Raw genomic sequence first — 20,723 nt, forward strand, 5'->3', positions numbered from 1 at the left:
CCTGTCTGGTGGAGTGGTATGGAATGCGCCAGGCTTTACGTGGGAAGTGGAATGTTAGATCAACAAGCTCTCCCGGGTGGGGTGTTGCGTGAGAAAACTGAGGTCCCCTGGGGCAGGGTGAGGGTGGTGGGCAACCGCTGTGCTGGGCTTGGACCAGGTCCCAAGCAGGAGGCCCGTAAGGGCTTCATTAAAAGGGGGAAGCGGTTCCAAGGGGGTCCCTCCAGGCTGAAACACCACTGTCAAGACGTTAGTCTTGAATGCTACTGAGGGAAAATGAGGTCCAGGACCTCATCCTCCCTTCTCACCACCTTATCAAAAAAAAGCTCCTTCCTCCGTAGCCATGGTAGAAGGAAAGACCATGCCAGCATCCGGGGAGGTCTTCAATCCACTGGTGTCCGCCAATTCCTCACACCAGTCCATGTTCCAGTCTGGGGGCTGGTATTCCTCATGGTCCAGTGGCCACTCCCAATCTTCCCCAAGTCCTAGCCCACAGGAATAGGGCTCAGGCATGGAGGGCAAGGCTCCAGTCAGCGCCAGAGTCAGGTGAGACCCCTTCGGCTCCGTGTCAGGGCTAAAATTTGGGGTGGTAGCGCCAGGAGGCGCTGGCAGTGCTGGGAGCATCTATATCAAGATCGGCGTTAGAAAAGGTCGAAATGGTGACCATCGCCGGTCCCGATCCATTCATGAATCCAAGGAGCCCAACTGATGCTGGGGGTGGATCTGCTAGCAAGACACCAGTAAGGGCTCCTGCCAGACCAATGGGGCCTGAAGGCACATCATGCCGGACGGACCACCCAAGAATGAGGTGCATGGCCTCATAAAATTCACGGAGTTGTGCTAGGGTCACCCCGGCTCACGAAAACTCGGGGTGTCACGGAGCCGGACCAGGCACAGGCTCAACCTCAAGTGACGACGCTCCCTCATCTTGTTGGATGACTTCTACAGACAGGGTGAAGCCGAAGATCTCTTCGACTGCTTACTTTTTTTCTTCTTGTGAGACTTACCTGAATGCCCAGATGATTTTGACGGAGGTCGGTGGTTAAGCGAACCATTCTGGGACCTTCCTCTCAACCAGGATTGAGACTGTCACAGCGTCGCATGGCAAGGAGCTTGAGGGACCGCTTGGGGTGCATGGCGCCACAGTCAACGTAGGTCTTCGTGTCGTTGTCGCGCTCCAGGCAACAGAGGCAAACAAGATGCAGATCCATCACCGACATCTGTCAGTGACAGGGCCGCAGGGCTTGAAGCCAGCTTTCCTAGTGGAAATCCCTGTCACACCAGGAGAAAGATCTACAAAAACTTTGTCAAAAGTCAAAAAAAGTCAGTCAAAAATGACTGGATGCAGCGCTCTTGGGATCTACGCTGACTGGTGCAGACAAAAAGAACAGATGCCAGCGCGCTGAGGTGATGCTTATATAGGCATCGCACACGTCACTTTCGGCGCAGACACCAGCAACGCCATGCCTAGCTAAATGACACCACTTACAGGCGCGCAGTGGTACAGCTCACAAAACATTTCCAGATCCAGTCTGAAGCCTGGGGATAATTCTAAAGTAAGGAATCTGCGGCTAGATGTCTCTATCAGATCAAGCCATTTGGTGAACTGTCGCAAGTTGATCACCGAACGGTAACCTCCATCCCTCTGGGATGGGATGAAGTGAGGTAGGAATTATGGTGTTTTTTGCAAGAAGAGCACTAATCTCCTCTTGTATCAGAGTCATATCTTGCTGTGAAAATACTATTGGCCAAAATCATGAAATTTGAACTGGGGTTCCCAAAAGCTCAATTCTGAAACCTTATACTGTCTGAAGGAGCCAAGAATCTGAGGTAAAATGCCGTCCATTGTGAATAAATTGTGCCAACCTGCCTCCTACTTTTAGTTGGGAAGAAGAGGTAACACTCACCTGAGTTAGCTGATTCTGAAGAACCTCCTCAGAAATGGCCTCTGCCTACCCTGTGTCTCTGTTACCTCTGGTTGTAAAGAATCCACCAAATCTTGACGTGTCTTGCCAATATCCACGCTTGGCTCCTTGACCTCTGGAAGGGGCTTGGTGGACAAAACAGCCGGCCAAGTGGACCTTTCCACGACTGAGGTTTACAAGAATTTTCAGGGTAAAAATTCTCTTTATAGCTGCTTGAGCTTTGTCAAGAGAAGTAAATGTGGCCACAAATTTACCCATTTCCTTTATAAATGGATTCCCAAGAGAACTACCTTGTGCCACTGGGCCAGAGGGGATTGCGTACTTCCTTATCTAACGGTTTCTGTAAGCGACTTGCTACATATGCAGCCATCTTATCCTCTGGGACCCATTTGGAGGAACGAGGATAAAGGATATCATCCGGGTCTACCTTATCAGAAGTAGGGGCTTGGACATTACCATCCCGATCTCCATCTGTGACAGGATTAAAAGGGGAAGCACGCCAATTCCTTTCATGTTTAGAGTCCTCCTTGAATCCACAGGGGAATCATCCACATCAAAAGGATCTAGATTGGACGAAGGAGTACTCCCCCCCCCTAAGGGATCCATCTCATATGATTGTCTTGTGTGAGGAAGAACCTTAAATATGTTTCTTTAAAGGCTCTCTCTGAGAATGCAGGTTTTGCCTTAATTTTGCAAAAGCTTCAAGATCATGCCCTTGTACATGTCTCCTTCTTGCAGTGTATTTCTTAGGACATTTTCTTCAGCTTTCTCCTAACTGAAGGGTGCTCAGATGAACCAGGAAGAATTTCACTTTGGTATACAGGCTCTCTACATTTATGCTCCAACATGGCCAATTTCTTCTTTAAAGGGCCATCACAGTAGCAGCTGCCTTATAAACTGCGGCATCAACCGGCACAAAAACGTCAAAATTCCAAGGAATATCATGCATCATCATCATCCCTCTGAGGATCTTCGGTGACCTGCATTTTAATATAGATTTTAGGCCTAGGCGACCAGCGTACTTTTCATATATTTAGGCTGAAAGCCTTATTGGATCAACACCGAGGACCCAAAAAACAGAACGACCTATTAATTCAGAAGGTAGTCACCCCAGGTCAAGCAAGGTCCTAAGCGCCCAATTCTTCATAACCCAGCGCAGGGCATGGAAAAACACAGTAACCAATGAAAGAAAATAAATCTATATTACAGAACCCAGGAGCGGCGTCAAACTTCAGGGGTGCGCAGGATGTCAAGAAAAAACCCAAGCTACACTCAGCACAGTGCTCCTCTGTGGTGAGAGGTTTAGAACACAGCCACGCCGATCATTGCGCAGTTAACATAGTACCCCCAGGGGCACCCCGCTGTCCCCCCTCCCCCCTAGTAGGTTACCCAAATGACACACACAAGACAGTTGGTGTTGGGTAACAATGCTGCAGGTTTATTACATAATTCCAGACTATGTAATGGGTGGGTTATCTTACGGGCGATCCAAGGGCAGGCAACCAACTGGGTCGCCTGCCTGCCTGATGAGCCGAGCAGCGCGGGAGCGATGCCCGCCGTTGCTGCCATCCAGGTGATTCTTTCTACGATCACGTGCCGTTGGTAACTTCTACTCACGCCCCCCCTCTCGGGGCGGAGCGTCGCTTAGCAAGCCCCCGGTTGTTCAGGCCCACAACCGCCCGCAGGACTAGTGGGGCGCCGACACGGCTTCCGGGACCCTCCCATGAGGCTCCTCAGTTTTGGCTCAGGCACCCCCTATGGTGCCGCGCAGAGGTACCCTTTGTACCGGCCTGCTTCCAGATAGCCCTGTAACTCTGCCTGCAACGAAAAAAGAAAACATTACAACGCTCAGAAACCCCCCCCACCCAACGCCTACGCCGTGTAAGCGGTAGGGAGGGATGTGGCGAGGTGGGCGACAAAGAGGTCGCCAGGAGGGTGGGGGAAGGCTAAATAGCCTCCCCCTCACACCTGGGCCAGGAAGTGACACGCATTGCGCGTCACTTCCGGCCAGCCCGAGGAGGGGGGCTCCAGTCGGCGTCCCCGCCCCCTCCCTGAGGGAGGGGGTGGGGAGGGGTGACCGGTGCCCCGGGGGCACTAAGGCGCCGACCGCTGATTGGCCCCCTGCGGGGGCCGCCGTCAGCGGCATAGTACCCCCAGGGGCACCCCGCTGTCCCCCCTCTTCCCTAGTAGGTTACCCAAATGACACACACAAGACAGTTGGTGTTGGGTAACAATGCTGCAGGTTTATTACATAGTTCCAGAATATGTAATGGGTGGGTTATCTTACGGGCGATCCAAGGGCAGGCAACCAACTGGGTCGCCTGCCCGCCTGATGAGCCGGGCAGCGCGGGAGTGATGCCCGCCGTTGCTGCCATCCAGGTGATTCTTTCTACGATCACGTGCCGTTGGTAACTTCTACTCACGCCACCCCTCTCGGGGCGGAGCGTCGCTTAGCAAGCCCCCGGTTGTTCAGGCCCACAACCGCCCGCAGGACTAGTGGGGCGCCGACACGGCTTCCGGGACCCTCCCCTATGGTGCCGCGCAGAGGTACCCTTTGTACCGGCCTGCTTCCAGATCGCCCTGTAACTCCGCCACAGTCCTGGAGGTGGCTCACCGTCGCAACCAGGGCCCCCCACCAACCCGCTATAGTCTTCCCTGCAACCTCTCCTGTCTAGGGCAGCATCTAGCTGGAAGGGAACCATCCCTGCAGAAAGGAGAGCAAGCAATGTTGCCACCTTAAGACCCTTTGACAGCACTAGCGGGACACAAACCCTTGCCCTGTGAGATCCTTTACAACCACAGGCACAGGACTTACCAGAGAGCTATAGCTCCTGGTGTTGTAGATGGCCCCATCTATGTCCCCAAAGCCCTAGACGCTATCCTGGGTCGGAAAGGGTCTGCTGAAATAAGGGACCCGTTGGGCCTGTGAGGATGTGCCAGAACGATTGGCCCTCCTGCGGGAAAGTTGCACCTCTTCACAAGTCTGGGTGGGAGGAAGCCGGCACCCAGGCTCGCAAAGCCCCATCAATTTGATGACCTCACCTGGCTGCCGCCCTCCGCCCCGGGTGAGCCTGAACCTGCGTGCCCATCTCTGGGACAGCAGCCCACTCGCTGGGTGACCGCTCACCCACCCGCCTGCCTGCTTTGGCTAATATGGCGAGAAGGGTTTTACTTAACCTTTGGACAGTCCCTTCTGTATGCTAAACCTGGTGCACAGGAGTGCTCCTAGCTAACAGTGCGTGACCATGGGCAAGGAGCAACTCTTGCCCCTGCCCACCGTCCCATATTCCTCATGGGACTTATGCCCCTACAGATCCCTCAGTGATGAAATCCCTTGGTATGCCAGCTTCGGGAATCTGTCTGGTTTTAGCAGTGCGCGCTGTCTGTATGGTTCAAGCATTGAGGCTTGACTAAGTCCTCTTTCGCCCCTCCCATCATGCTCCCCGGTAGGAGGGTGGTAGGGGGGTGCCCCCCCCGCCAACCCAGAGCATCCCCTGCGGTGCCAAGTTCCTGCTCCGGTGAAGTAGAGTTTTAGTGACCCCTTGGGCGTGCCAAATGTTCTATTGCCATAATGTCCCCTTGTGCTTGGCCCGCTGACACCCCAGTTATTGGGACGGCAGCACCATATGTTGGCTGGCCGCATCCCCTAAGCGGGGTAAAAGTGTCCGTGAACCAGGTTCCCAGTTTCCTGCAGCTGCAGTACGCGACTGGTGACTCCGCTAGGGGATACCACCAATCGCAACAGTCATCCGAACATTAAGAAATGCCCTATTCTTACCAGGGCCTATCTCTGGATGATGTTGTTTTCCCACAGCTGTGAGGCCCGCCTATGAAACCTATTTACTTGTTTCTTGCTACTCGGCCCCCTTATGGGTAGGCCTCAGAGTTTGGGCAACACGCGTGCTCCCAGGGCATGGTGCTGCTGGAGAGCCGAAGTCTGTTACCCACTCGCTGATACTTTATCTGTCGAGGTGGGCGACAAAGAGGTCGCCAGGAGGGTGGGGGAAGGCTAAATAGCCTCCCCCTCACACCTGGGCCAGGAAGTGACACGCATTGCGTGTCACTTCCGGCCAGCCCGAGGAGGGGGGCTCCGGTCGGCGTCCCTGCCCCCTCCCTGAGGGAGGGGGTGGGAGGGGTGACCGGTGCCCCGGGGGCACTAAGGCGCCGACCGCTGATTGGCCCCCTGCGGGGGCCGCGGTCAGCGGCAGAAACTGTGCTTCTCTCACAAGCTCGTGAAACAGAGCTCAAGTGCCCTCACGTGGTCGGATAACTGCTATTGCTCGGGTCCCCCCACCCAAGCAAAATACACAAAACCGGACCACGAAAGAAACGCCGAAGCATTCTCGTGGTCTCCAAACAGACAAAAAACACAATTGAGTCAATTAAGCCTTATTAAATTTTCCCCAAAGGTTTTTAGGAAGCGTAGTTTATTATGGTTAAAAGACTATGGCTGCAGGACTTTGGACTAATAATACTCAGATCCCGGTCAAGACAGCAATAGATGAATTACTTACCCTTGAAAAACAAGCTGGGCAACTAGGTTGATTTAAGGAGGTCAAGCAGTGGTTGTACAAATTGGAGCTGGGGGTTTTGAGGGAGGAATCAAAAACTATGACTGAAAAAGTGCTCCCCCAACAAACAAAAAGAGGTTTTGGGACTATAGTGTGCTCGCATGTTTTAACGCTCTAGCGCCAGGCACTTTAACTGATAGATTTTTAGATTTTAAAAATTGCATCCAGTTCCAAATTTTTTTATGGCTAAAATCTAACCTCTTCACGCATGTGCACTTTATTTACAAATTAGGTTGTGGCTTTGCCTTTGAATGCCACCAAAAGTAAATGGAAGAATGTTATTGTAACCCCTCTGTGCCCCCTGTGTGGTCTAAGCCCTGAATCAATAGAACACTTTATGTTTATATGCCATTATTATGCACACATCAGAAAAAGGTGGATGATTCCTTTATGCCGTCTTTTGTCTTTCAAACGATCCGCAGACGCCTTACGTGTGTTTATATCCAACACAACTAAATGGCTAGTGTTCATAATAACGATATACTTGCTATATGGTTGGCGGCTCAGGATTAAGATGTTATCTACTAATTTGGAACTAGTATGTGAAATGATCGTTGTGAGGAGTGGCTCCTCCCCCAAAATTTGTAATAATGTTTGTAATTGTCTGCAACATAACTGATGGTTCCCCTTGATGGATTTTATATGATTTTTCCTGAATCTGAATGAGGTCATTCTAATGGAAATGTTAGCTCTGATAAATATTATTGTTTTTTTTTTTTTTTACTTGGCATACAAGTATGATGTTTTTATGATGTGCTTCTATTCACATTTTTCCCTATAAACTTTTATTGTATGATGTGAGCTGTTTTGACTCTTTACTGTGAATGATCATTTATTGATCAAATAAAGTACTACTACTACTACTACTAAATGGAGAAAGATTAGCCAGTCAGTCAACAGTACTTTATTTCTGCATGCATACCATAAAAGTGTCCACATTCACATTTTAGCATTGATGACCAATAAATAAAACTACAGTATCTAGTTTTAAATGAATAACAACAATAAGTTAATATAAAGCAAAACATCTATATATGTTAAAAACGTACAAAATGTAAACTGCTTCAATACATCAATGTTACAATTATATTAATGGATCAATCTTATTTGGATCTACTTGATTCATGAAATTTCAGTGTTATAACCAGCCACACAAAGGGTATCTAAATGAGTCAATACTGTAAATTTTAAATTTGCTCCTAAATTAGCGAATCGACCAATCAAGGAGACGTAACTATTTAAAAAGCTAAAGGAGTAAGTATCGCCACATATGGGGCAGGTCTCTGTGGCTACAGCAAAAGTATGGCCATGCAAACAGAAGAAAACTGTTTCTTACAACACTTGTTGTCTTTACCATCATTTGTATCAAATACCATCGTACACCAGGAGGTGGGGTTGCAATTTTTAGGAGACACCTTGATGGTAGGGCCATTGTTATTATGGGCATCAATCTGGAGACGAGAAGAGACGTCTTTTACTAGGTTAATTATTTTAGAATGTTTAAATTAAGATGATGCCCTGAAAATTCCTTGGTTGTTTTATGCTAATGCCCCATTGGGGAACTTGTTCAATATATCTGTATAGTCGGATTCTGAAAAAATATTGACCATCACAAAGAAAGAGTTCAAAGATTCCTTCCTGTCATTAAGACAGAATCTCAGAGCAAAATCGGACTTGAATAAACTGACCATAGTTTTATATAACTCTTTTATGTTAGAAGAGGGAGTTAACAGCTATTTGCCACACGTGACCCATGCACAGCATCGTTTTGTTTTACTGAGACTGAGATGCGGTATTGCACATTATTCTATTGCATTTCCTAAAATGAAATCACGTCCCCCAGATTCAATACCATGTCCGTGTGACAATAAGAGCAAACAAAGCACGCTGCACTTTCTATTATTTTGTAAATGTTACAGTAATTTGAGATGTTTTTATCTTAACCCCATGTTTGTTACCCATAATATTAGGTCCCACAAAATTGCAATTACATTTTTGGTTACCCTAGAGGATCCATTGACGTGCTACAATGCTGATCTGATCATTTTGAAATCGATTAACGCAAGAAAAAGCATTGTGCTATAAACTAGAAATGAATGGTCTTAATGAATTGGTATTTTTAAAATGTGCCAATTTTCTTTTTTAACTGTACTATATTGTGTGTACTTTTATGGCTGTTCTATTTTAATAGACGAATAAAGACTTTGATTGATTGATTGAGTCAATACTGTCTGATGCTCGTAAGTGACTCTCAAGTGTGGTCTAGCTTTGTGGGTTGTTGAAAGCTAGATCATATTATACAGTGTGAAATATATGTACAAGTAGCATTGGCCCCCCATCATAATTTTCTGCCTTAGAGCCTATTCCTAATACCCCACATATGGCCAAGGACCTTAGCAACAGCACAGGCATACAGTGGTCTTGTGTCTGATATGAAATTTTGCAAGGCCTCCCGATAGTTACTTGTGCCCATTTGTTTGCAGATCTGGGCCATGCGTAAACTGGGCAAGCAAACATAATATGTGCAACCGATTCAATGGGAGCCTTACAACCTGGACAATTACCCGATTTGTGAAAGCATTATTGTGCCATCTATGCTGAAATGCGTTCAGAAGAAGGGAGCCAAATCTTAACTGAATGTACAGCTTTCTTTCATGTGGTGTTTGTATCAAGTCAAGGTAGGGTTCCAAAAGGCTAGTATGTTTGTGAAGTCTAAATTCTGTTGTTAACTTCCCCAAAGAAGATCTCTGATAGTCTGCCTCAGTGACCCACTCCCATTGTGCCTCTTTAACACGCTTTTTTGTAGTAAAGATGGATTAGAATTGTCCCAGGTGACCTGTAGCCCTGTGTCTGTTGCCCAGCCACCCGATGCTATTACAGGTGTCAAGGAGGACTAATTCCGCCAGAGCATCAGCATATGGGGAGAGTTCCGGGGTCGACCTAACTCTAGCCCAGAATAACAATGGGCAAAGCTTAGCTTTATAAGAGATAGATCGCCTACACATATCTAACATGAGGGGGTGAAGTGGGGTGCTCTGGGGCAACATCACCAAGCTTCTGAGAAATTTGTGCTCCGTTCTGTTGAGCTCCTCTAGATTATCGAAACCCCATAATTCTGACCCATACAAAGGTGAACTGACTGCTTTTAGATCGTATTCTTGCAGGGCAACTGGCTTACTTAATGAGGAGCGATGTTCGTTTCCCAGTGCCCCTATTATCTTTCTATGCTTCAGGGTCATCTTTGTTACATGGGGCTTCCAACACATTTTCTGGGCTACTCATACTCCTAGATAATTAAATGTGTTTGCTCTTTCCAATGATGCCCCTCCCAAGGATGGCCTACCCCTATATGATTTGTAGGGATTTAGGGACATACATTTCGTTTTGGTGGTATTGAGCGCTAATCCCCACATATCACAGAAGTTTTAAAATTAATTTAAGAGTAGCTGTAGCCCCTCCCAGGGTTTTAGACACCAACAATGTGTCATCCGTGAATAGGAGGCTCACAATCTTATCCCCTCCTAGAGTTGGAGCGTCAGTGGGAACTTGGGAGAGGAATCATATCACATTGTTCATATAAAGGGAAAAGAGTATGGGCGCGAATACGCATCCATGCAGTACTCCCGTGCTCACTGGAACATGGTCTGAGTTGTCCCTGCGAACCCCACCTCAAACGGGCAAAATTATCTTCATGAAGCTTTATTAATAAATTAAGGAATTCAGTCGAAATTCCCATTTCTCGGAGGACGTGTCACAACTTCTGTCTAGGAACTAAGCAGAAGGCGAAACACCTGGTCTATTGTCCCCGTACTTTCTCTGAAACCTGCTTGATAAGGTGTTAGAATAGCTTTTTCGTCAGCCCAATCCTGTATCTTTTGTAGTAGGGCTCGACAAAATAGATTTTGGACCACATCTATTAGGCTGATGGGCCGGTAGTTGCAAGGCAGTTCTCTGTCCCCTTTTTTATAATAAGGGTATCACTTCTGCCCCTCGCCGAGACCTTGAGATAGGGGTACTTCTTGCTATGGCATTTGAGAGTAGTAGGACATATCAGGACCAACTATGGTTATAATATAAGAAGAGGTCCCCTAGTATGCCGTCGTGTCCTGGGGCTTTTGCCTGAGCTGTTCAGCCTATAGAGGCCTCAATATCACTCAGAGAGAAGAGATCACTTCCCTGGATCTCAGGAATTGTCCTCGCTAACTCCCAACGTGGACAGTAATTTGGAATCAAGGTAGAGTCTTTGAAAATGGTCGTACAAGGTTGTTGCCAGTAGGTAATGTGGAGGAAGAAGGAACCCCCGCTTTGTTACCCTATGCGATCAATGACTAAAACTTCTTTGGGTATCTGGCAGCACAAGCTTCTTTGATTAACTGCCAGCGGGATTCGCCCCACTCACTTTTTGCTTTTTGTATGGCCAACTTGTAAAGCTTCCTTGTCGTTCTGATTTGTCCGCGCTTTCTTTTTTATTGCTTTGGCTAGCTGGGTATGAAGAGTTCTACACTCTTTTGTGAACCAGGTTTCAGGCTCCCCGTTTGCGCTCTTAGATTTTGAGTGGAGCCCAGTTAAGGTGAAGTGGGGGCTCTGTTTCTCGAAAAGGCGAGTGCGGACATTGCCTACTTCTGCTAGCCCTCATGTTATCTCAATCAGGGCCTGCAATTTGGCCGTGCCTACCAGCAAGTCCCGATGTAGACCAGCAAGTTTGTTGTCACATATAATTATATCTTTCACCACTTTAAGCGGTGAATATCATTGAATGGTAAAGCTTCCTTGGTTAACTGTTGGGTCTGTATGCATGATCCTCCCCAGACTGGTAGCATGCTTAAAATCAGCGGATTGTGGTAGCTGTCGGTGGTTTCACCCACCGCCATATCGATCATGCTCCACCAGAGCGAGCCTCAAGATACAGTCAATGCGACTCATGTTATTTGTTCTGTTGTAGGTGTTTGCACCTATTCTATCTGATTTGGTCCTACCATTAACTGCCCTTAGCCCAAACTCCAAGCTCAAAGCTTTGACTTGGAGCACTACGTGGGACCATTTCTTGACCGGGGGGAGATCTAGAGAGGGGACATGCCACTTGGCATCTTCCTTGCTAGTCTCCGTCACATCATTTATATCAAGGGGTTCAAATGTGATGTTGAAATCACCTGTTATCATTAGTGGGGATTGTGTTGTCTCAGCGAACAACTCTTCTAGGAGATGGGAAGCGGCAGATGACTTGCCCCCCAGTGTTCCACGTGCATAAATGCTGTAGATGTCGATGGATTTGCCTGTGTGGCCCTTTAGACCAATCCCCAGAATATCCGGACTTTCTGAACGAAGGAGGTAGATCTTGAAACCTAAGGCAATTTTAACCCATATTATAAATCCTCTTGCTGGACGGCATTTTTTCCGTTGTGACTGCAGGGCGACAGTATGCTACGTACGACACCTTATGTTTGGGAGTTATGCACCAGGTTTCCTGTAGAATGCAAATATCAAAACCCTGTATAAAGCTGTTCCAGTGGGGGAGGGACATTTAGTTACTTAGCCATTCCATGAGACTAACGTAAAAATAGATAAACATCCCACCTGGTAGGGGCAACTACTACGTTCTTGCACGTTGAGCTGTTATCTATTTGGGTACCCCTATTCCTTAGGCATCCCAAGCTGTTACTTACTGGAGAACCCCTATTGGCCCTGCAACAACTGCCTGACACCAACCTATTCTCCTTTGGTTCAAAGCGAGTGGACTTCCGTAATTAGGGGTGAGAATGGCTGTCAGTGGGGAAGTCCTCATTTGAGAGTTAATCTATTGCTCCCCGGAGAAGAGACGGGGTAAGGGAGATCTGTTGTACATAAAGGAGTTATGTTTGTCACGCTAGTAGTTATTCTTTGTTTAAGTTGAATTTTGGACTGTTCTGGTGGGGAGGTCCTAATAGCAAGAGATAGCAGGTTATCAGCCTTCGTCTTTTAACACTAGTTCTATGCAGTTGGTGGGGGAATCACGAAGCTTGCACCATCTTGCACTTACAATATCACCTCTTATCAAGGAAGAGCACCCTCTCATGTGGCAAATCCAATGTATTGATTTGTTTATCAATGAATCTATCCCCTCATACCCATTCTGCGTTGCTATTTTAGGTAAGTTTATCATGTATATTTTCCAAGAAGGGAGTGTTTTCACTAGCTCAAGTGGGGCGAACAAATGGCTTGCATGCTTCCCAGATATTGCCCCAAGCCCGTGGATGAGGCTTGCCTCACTGAGATTTCCCAAGCCTTGTTTAGGGTTCGAAGCGCGAGTTTCTTTGGAACCGCTCCGGACATGTCCCTAGTGATTCGTGCCCTTGTGAATGTTGAGAGGCTCAGTTCTTTCATAAGCTGAGGCAGATTTTAGTAGTGAAGATGAATTGTGTGAGCCTTGGGTGGAATGACTACCCTTATTTAGTGGGAGAGTTACTATGTACTCGCTACTGTCTCATTAGACCTGTTAGTTTGCCCATCATGAATCTTAGGGCCCCAATTTCGGACCTAAGGTCACTAATACGATGCTGTGTGCTAGTGTCAAGGGGCTGAGGGTCTACTACTAGAGGCCCCAGGGTCACTATATTTGATGACACGATTGCATCCCGGGAGTCGTCTGTTTAATCAAGAAGGGGCCCAAATCTATTGCTGCAAGGAATCTCAGAATCAGAGGGGCTCTGTGGGCCATGCTCAGAAGGTCAATGCCAAAGTGGGGCGTCATTGGAATCAGGGAGCCCAACTGGTGCCGAAGGGGGACTCGCCATCAGAAATCCAGAGGGGGCACCCGCCCAACCCATGAAGTCCGTAGGAACTCTAGATGGGTCGACCCGCCTAAATATGAGGTGCATGGCCTCATAAAACCCATGAACCTTGGCAGGGGTTGCTACGGCACTGTGAAATTTGGGTAGGCGCAGAGCGGACCCAAAGGCAGGCCCCCGGGCTGACACGTGGGAGTGGGACGTGGAGTGGTGACTTCATTCCCGCACCTCGTCCAAAGACTTGGGCCGGCTTGGCAAAGTCGTAGAGCGCCTAGACTTCTTGGATTTCTTCAATTCTTTTTGGGACTTACCCAATGGCTTTAAGGGTAATGACAAGCACTTGGAAAGGCTCCATGAACAGGCCCAGGACCTTCCACATAACCAGGACCTGAAGCGTTGTGGAGTCAACTGTCGTCAGGAAACCAGCAGCTTCAGGGATCGCTCTAGCAGCACCTTGGGGTTCATGGAATGACAGTCTTCACAGGCCTTGGAGTCATGGCCTGGCTCTAGGCACCAGACGCAAGCCAGATGGGGTCCTGTCTGTGACAGGAACCACAAGGTTTAAACCCCATAGGTTTTTTGGATGACATCCCTAGCACACTGGGAGAAAAATCTCAAAAAGGGTTGACAAAATGTCAAAACATTTGTCCAAAAAGGTATAGAGGTAGCTCTCTCCAGATCTTCGCTGGTAGCGCAGAAAGAAAAGAACCTTTGTCGGTGCGCTTGGGTGGGAACTTATTTAGGCACCGCACATCACTTCCGGCATGGACCACGGGGACGAGGAGGCGGCGATGCCACCTACTGCAGCACAGAGGTACTGGTCAAGAATTTACCAATCAAGTCTGCCACCTGAGAAATATTCTAAGATAAGAAATCTAGAAGTGTCTATTGGATAGGGGTGCATATCAAAACAATCTAAACTTTAAGTCCCATTGTGGTATGACAAGGGATTTTGGTGGAAATAAATGTTGCAAACCTTTCGAAAATCTCCTCACAATAGGCGATTTAAATAAAAAGGGCTGATCCAGCAACCATGAAAAAACTAAATGAGCCAACAAATATCCTTTAACAGTGCTCAAAACAAGTCCTTGCTGGGCCAGGGACAAGACAAAATCAAAACTTAAGACAACTTGGCTTGTAGTCGGTCAGCCTATCTGGAGCCTCACCAAGCCACAAATTTGTCCCAAAGACTGGCGTACACCGATTTTGTAGGACACCCCACCACTGTACAGCCTTTTTCTTTTTTTATAAACTTTATTTTTCAATTTGCATTCTACAAATACAAAAAACAAGACATATACAACCTTAGAAAGAACTTTGAAGAAGGTCAACTGCCACCCCTCAACCTCCAAGCATGGAGGAGTAAATTGTGCAGGCTCGAGTGATGTACCCTGTCCTGCTGCTGCGACAGAAGAGCCTCGCCGAAGCAGCAGCTTGGTCAGAGGACAGATGCCCATACCTAGGAGTTTAGGGTACCACACTTTCCTGGACCTATCAGGTGCCACTAGGATGAAATGGGCCTGGTTGTTTCTAATTTTCTTCAGAACTAGAGGCAGGAGCAGCAGTGGCAGGAGGGCATGCAGGAGGCCCGAGCTCCACTCTAGGCACTCCAGTTTGCAAAAGTGATGACATTGCGTGTTTTCTGAAAGTGTCGAAAAATTAAGCCTGTATTATCCCCATTGCTGGAAGACACTCTACGCCACCTCTGGGTGTAACTGCCATTTGTGGTTTGCCTAGAGTCAGTGGCTGGGTTTGTCTGCCCTAGCGTTTAGAGACCCCACCACGTGTTTCACAACTAGAGAAATTCCCTGGTGGTCCAGTAACTTCCAGTGGTGAAAAGACTCCTGGCACAGGACTCAAAACACCACCTTGCCCTGCTTGTTGTAGTGGCACATGACTGTTACTGCCCAGGAGCACCTGCACCAGCCTCCCTTTGAAGATTGGTTGGAAGGTCTATAATGCTAAACGAATTGCCTCCAACTCCAGCAAATTGATGTGGAGTCGAGACTCCGCCTCTGACTAGAAGCCTCCGATCTCCAGCTCTCCCAGATGGCCTCCACATCCCAGAAGCAATGCATCCATCACAACTGTCAAATCTGAGTGGGGTAGGGAGAGGGGCCTGCCACTGACCCAATGGTGGCCCAGTAGTCACCACTGCAGATTCTTTGCAGTCTTCCAAAATCTGAATACAATCGGACAGATTCACCTGGTGTTGTGCACACTGGGATTTGAGGACCCACTTCAGAGCCTGCATATGCCATCTGGTATGTTTGGCCAGTTGAATGCAGGAAGCCAACAATCCCAGCAACCTCAGAGTATCTGCACTGAGATCTAGGACAAAGGCTGAAACATTGGGATTATAACTTGAATGTCATGGACTCTCCACTCCAGGGAAAGGTAAGAAACCGTACCATATCCAGAATAGCTCAGATGAAATGGAGTGTCTAAGAAAGAATCAGGTGTAACTTTAGCACCTGGATAGTGAACCCCAAGCATGTTATGCGGTTTGCCTTTGTCTGGAGGTGCCTGACGACTGCCTAGGGCCAGGCCACCTTCAGTAGCCATTAGTCGAGCTAGAGAAAGACTAGTACCCATGACCTCCAGAGGTGAGCTGCGGGCACATCCATCACTTTCATGAAACACAAAAGGGGAACTCGTGAGGCCAAATGGGAGCACTGTAAACTGGAAATTCTCTTAGCTAACTGTGAACAATAGGTAGCGCCTGTGGGCCTGCAGGACGGGCATATGGAAATAAGTGTCTTGCCGGTCCAACGCCACCATCAGGTCTCTTTGGTCTAGGGTAGACAGGACTTGGACTAGCATGAGCATCTTGAATCTGTTCTTCCACAGCAAGGCGTAGATAGAGTAAAGATCTAAAACAGGATGTAGGCATCTGTACTTCTTCAGCACAAGGAAGTAGCAAAAACTCAGTTGCTAATTCCGAGGCCAGAACCCTGTCTTTGGCTCTTTTAACCAAAAGGGCTTCCACGTCCTGTAAGATGGATAGATGATCCTCCACTAGCCACCCGGATGGTGGTGGAGGGTGGAGATTGGTAAATAGAAATATGACTGGATAGCCTAGATGCACAATTTGGAGGACCCACTAGTTTGAAGGGAAGGCTTGCCACCCTTAAAGGAAATATCAGACACCCGACAGGGTAGCTGTGCGCCTGCAAATATACACTAAAGGGGTTGTGCAACTCCTGATGCAGGAGGATAGGGGGACTGAGCTGAACATTGTTCCTACTGTCCTCTGCATTGTAGCAGAGAACCGCAGCCTTAGCCACGAAAGGGATGAAAAGCCTGCTGGTCTTGTGGAGGTTTTAGGCATTGGCGAAACTGAAACTTCCGGCCACAGAGAGCATGACATTGTAGGTGGAAACATCTGATGGGGGGGGGCAGAAAGAACCAAGGAACATGCTGTGGTCCTGATTTCCTTAAACTATTCCAGGACTGAATCCACTTTGTTGCCAAAGATTTGTGAACAGTCAAACGGCATTTCCATTAGGATTGTTTGGACATCCCTGGAGAAGCCTGTAGACCTCACCAGCCGTGCAGTCAGAGAGACACACTGGTACCATTGCTAAGTAGCCGGTCATTTCTAACCCAGAACATATTACAATATTTTTGCATCATTACCACTCTGAATAGCGCTAGGACGATATGCCTTAAGGTAGTCCGGAACAGTTAGTAAGACATATGCCTGTATGTTGTAAAGAGCATGGGAGTAGCAGTCCAGAAGACGGGTTGCATTCAGAGCAAGGCTCATAGAGGAGAAAATCCACCTGCCCAATGGTCTATTTGTTTTGACTCGTAGAGAAGGCACTGAGATTAACTTTACCGTTGGATGCCTATACCAACAAACTTTCTTGCGTCAGACATTGTGTAAGAAAGGCTTGGTCACCCGGTCCAGGACAATGAAAACAAGTGACTTGATTATTAACAGGTGGACAGAACATAGTTTCACCAAAGTTCCCAAAAATGGTATCCAAGAGGTCCTCATTAAATGGCATTAGAGGTACAGTAGGAGCCTGGCCAGGTTGAAGTATCACAGTCAAAACGTTAGTTTTCACCTCAACAATAAGTATCTGTAGGTCTAAGACTTCTGCTGGCCTTCACATAACTGCGAAGAAGGCGCTTTCCTCAGGAGCAAGTATCTGGAGACGTATCCAGACCACTGGCATCTTGGAGTTCTGACATCATATTGTGAGGTATAATAATTCTTTCACCATAAATGTAATTGTCCTAGTCAGTGCTGACAAGATTGTGCAGAGTTTGGCCCTAATGTGTGATAAGGGCAAAGTGTCAGAATTGGAATGATTGCTTGGTGGCTGAATGCGGGTCGGAGCCGAGCACAGCCAAAGTCAAGGCAGTTGAGGATTCTGCGTGGAGTGAGATAGCACAATGGGCTGCAAATTCTGCTGCAGGATTGGCATTGATAAAAAAGGAATCAGCACAGGGGGGTGGTGCCAGAACTAAAGTCGACACTATAACCAGTGCTGATCCAGATGTGGATTCAGGGGGCTCAGACTGCACAGAAGGTGGATCCACTAGTGGAAACCCAACTGAATGCCCCTGCAGATCCTTGGGGCACAAAGTAGTGCTAGAGGAAACATGTAAAGTGCCAAAAATGTGCAACTGACCTCTGTAGATGCCTCTTCTTGCTGCAACAAGGCCAAAAGATCTGGGAACTCAGGGTGCATCTCGACTAGACTTGGAATCCACTCGTATTGAAACAGAGCAAGACCGGGAGGCACGTTGACACCCTTACACCCTCTCTGGAGTCCAAGTTTAATGGGAAGGTGCCGATGCCTGCTTTGACTTCTCATGTTTTATCATGGACTCACCAGAAGACTTAGCCTGCAAAGATGATCTGACACCGGAATGACAATAGGAACGGGAGCGGGACCTTCCTTTCGACAGGTTGTGGGATGGAGTTTTCTTATGTTTGGCAAAGTAAAGTTTAGCCCTGCAGCCCCATGTGGCCTTTGGATTCATTTGGGTGCTGTAATCACAGGTACTGGTGTACTGCTCCAACCCAAGGCACAAAAGACACACTAAGGGCCCGATTACGAGCTTCGGTGGAATGAGAGTGGGCGGTATGCCATCACCGAGACTCAACACCGCCTGCCCACCAGATTACGACATAAAAGTTGTCTCCGAGCGGGCGACATGGCAGTCCCACAGCACTTCCTCTTTCAAAGGCGGTGGTGCCTTTGAAAAAAGCACCCCAATGGAACCGCACAACAAGGTTCCTGCCCAGCATGGACTCGAAAGTCCATGCCGTGCAAGAACTGCTGTGCATACACACAGGGAAGCGCATGTTATACCCTGCTGTGTGCATCCACATGCGGAGGTGGCTGTAGGGCCCCCTTTGTTTCCTCTCCACCACAGTGTATATGGAGGAGGAACCTCCATAACACCGCCAGCAGAGTGGGAACTCGTAATATGCTTGACGGGACCGTGGCGGTCCCGCCCAGCATATTGCAGCCTCTGACCACGCAACACCTCCAGAGAATGGCAGGTCCCAGGGCAGTTTGACAACCCAACTCGTAATGGGGCGGTTGGACCGCCGGTGCGGCGGTGGCTGACCCGCCACAGCCACGCCCCCACAAGTCTAGCAGCCCTCGGACGCCAGACTTTTAATCAGGTCTTTAATGAGGATCTACCATGGACATATGTTTGTCGCTACACAGTTTGAACTCAGTTTTCTTACAGGGTGAAATTTTCCCTTGCACACTAACATTTTGGACAAAAAAAGGGTTTTGAAGACCAAGGAGAAGAATTGGATATTCAGCTGAAGATTCAGAAAGAAAGGAAGTGGCGTCAGCACGGATGGGTGCTGCTTATATGCCATTGGTGCTCAGGAGTGCTGCTTTCAAAGTTTGTCTGACACCTGGGGAATATTTACAAAGTGAGGTATCTGCTGTTAGAAGTATCTATCAGAATGTTTAATTCAACAAAACCTCAGGAATAATTTACTTTGAGTGATAGCCTAGAAGTACTAGAGGTGCCAGGTTTCCAAGTCACCTTGCTTACTAAACAAAGGAAATCTTAAAACCCTCTTTAGAATTTCTAGACTTTGTTTTTTATAATCCTTATGTCTCTAAGATTCAGTCCATGTTGCTTTAATAATATGCAGGTGTATCACTATGTAGAGTTGTAGAACACAGAGCAGTATGTGTGATTATGCTGCTTGGCAGGCAACCAAACTTTGTCACATCATAAGGCTGCCATAACAGACCTACGATTTCACAGAAGCCCTGGAAAATCATTTCAAGACTCATTTAATGCACTAGAAGAATATCATTGACGTTTTCTGTGTAATGTTGGCAATGTGAATGCAACTAGTAAGAAAATTAAACATTCATCAACCAAGCCATTTGGAGTTCCAGTAAAATTGTTATCCAGAAGAAAATACTTTTTAACGTTTCAATCTAAAAACATTTCTGGAAAGAACCTATGCTGAATCTATCTAAAAACAAGCATTGGCATAGCCAATAGGTCTCGCTTTTGGGACCTTATAAGTATATTTACTTTTGCTATAATCGCAGCACGTAAAGCGCGGGTGCCGCGTTTACAGCAAAAGTAAAGAAATAGATGGTTTTTCTATTTCTTTACTTTTGCTATATTCGCTGCACCCGCGCTTTATGTGCCGCGATTATAGCAAAAGTAAACATACTTATAAGGTCCCAAAAGCGAGACCTATTGGCTATGCCAATGCTTGTTTACTTTTGCTATAATCGCGCAGGGGAGGGGGCCTGCGAGATTCCCTTGCGGGAGCGTGCGACCATATGGCGCCACCATATGGCGCCGCGCGCTCCCGCAAGGAAATCGCCAGACGTGCACGCGTTGCCATTGCAAGCAATGCAACGCGTGCACGTTTTTGCCCCCAAACCTGTGCCGATGGCTTTAGGTCTCTCCTATGCAGCGCATGCGCGCTGCGTAGGCGAGACCTAATGATGCAGATGGTGAGAACCTTGTGCTCGATCTGTGCCATCAAGGTCACTCTTGGTAAAGTAATACAAATGACACACTATTTGGATTCTTTACAATCTTTTAGGATCCTCACTAGAGGTAAATAATATTGTTCACAGCATACATCTATCAATGTAAGAAAAATATATTTCTTTAAAAGTCTTTCTACTGCCTTCACTATTTTCAGTCTCACTCACTTTCTTCCCTGGTCCAACCAGCCTTTCCGTTGCCTTCCTACCATTACACGATTCCTGACTCACATTTCTGATAGCTTGGTCTTCCTACTTCTCTCCACTTCTACCGATTCATTTTTCGTTGGGTCATGACCTGTCTCTGGCTAAAAGCCTACCAGAATAACTCTTCCGCAGCATGACAATTCCTCTGTTGTCAGCAGAGCAAGCCATCTCTTACTGTCACTGCCAAACTTTTGTTTGTGTTTTCATGTCCTTACCTCTCAGTTTTTATCAAAGTCTTCCCACTTATCGTAC

General features: G+C 47.6%; 1 protein-coding gene across 5 annotated transcripts in view; it reads right to left on the minus strand.

The window, feature by feature from the left end:
- UBN1 (ubinuclein 1) overlaps nucleotides 1-20,723 on the minus strand; it is a 1,063,877-nt gene that overhangs the window by 550,563 nt on the left and 492,591 nt on the right. The gene's annotated exons all lie outside the window — the stretch shown is intronic.

The sequence above is a fragment of the Triturus cristatus genome, chromosome 10, assembly GCF_964204655.1.
Source record: "Triturus cristatus chromosome 10, aTriCri1.1, whole genome shotgun sequence".
NCBI classification, from domain to species: domain Eukaryota; kingdom Metazoa; phylum Chordata; class Amphibia; order Caudata; family Salamandridae; genus Triturus; species Triturus cristatus.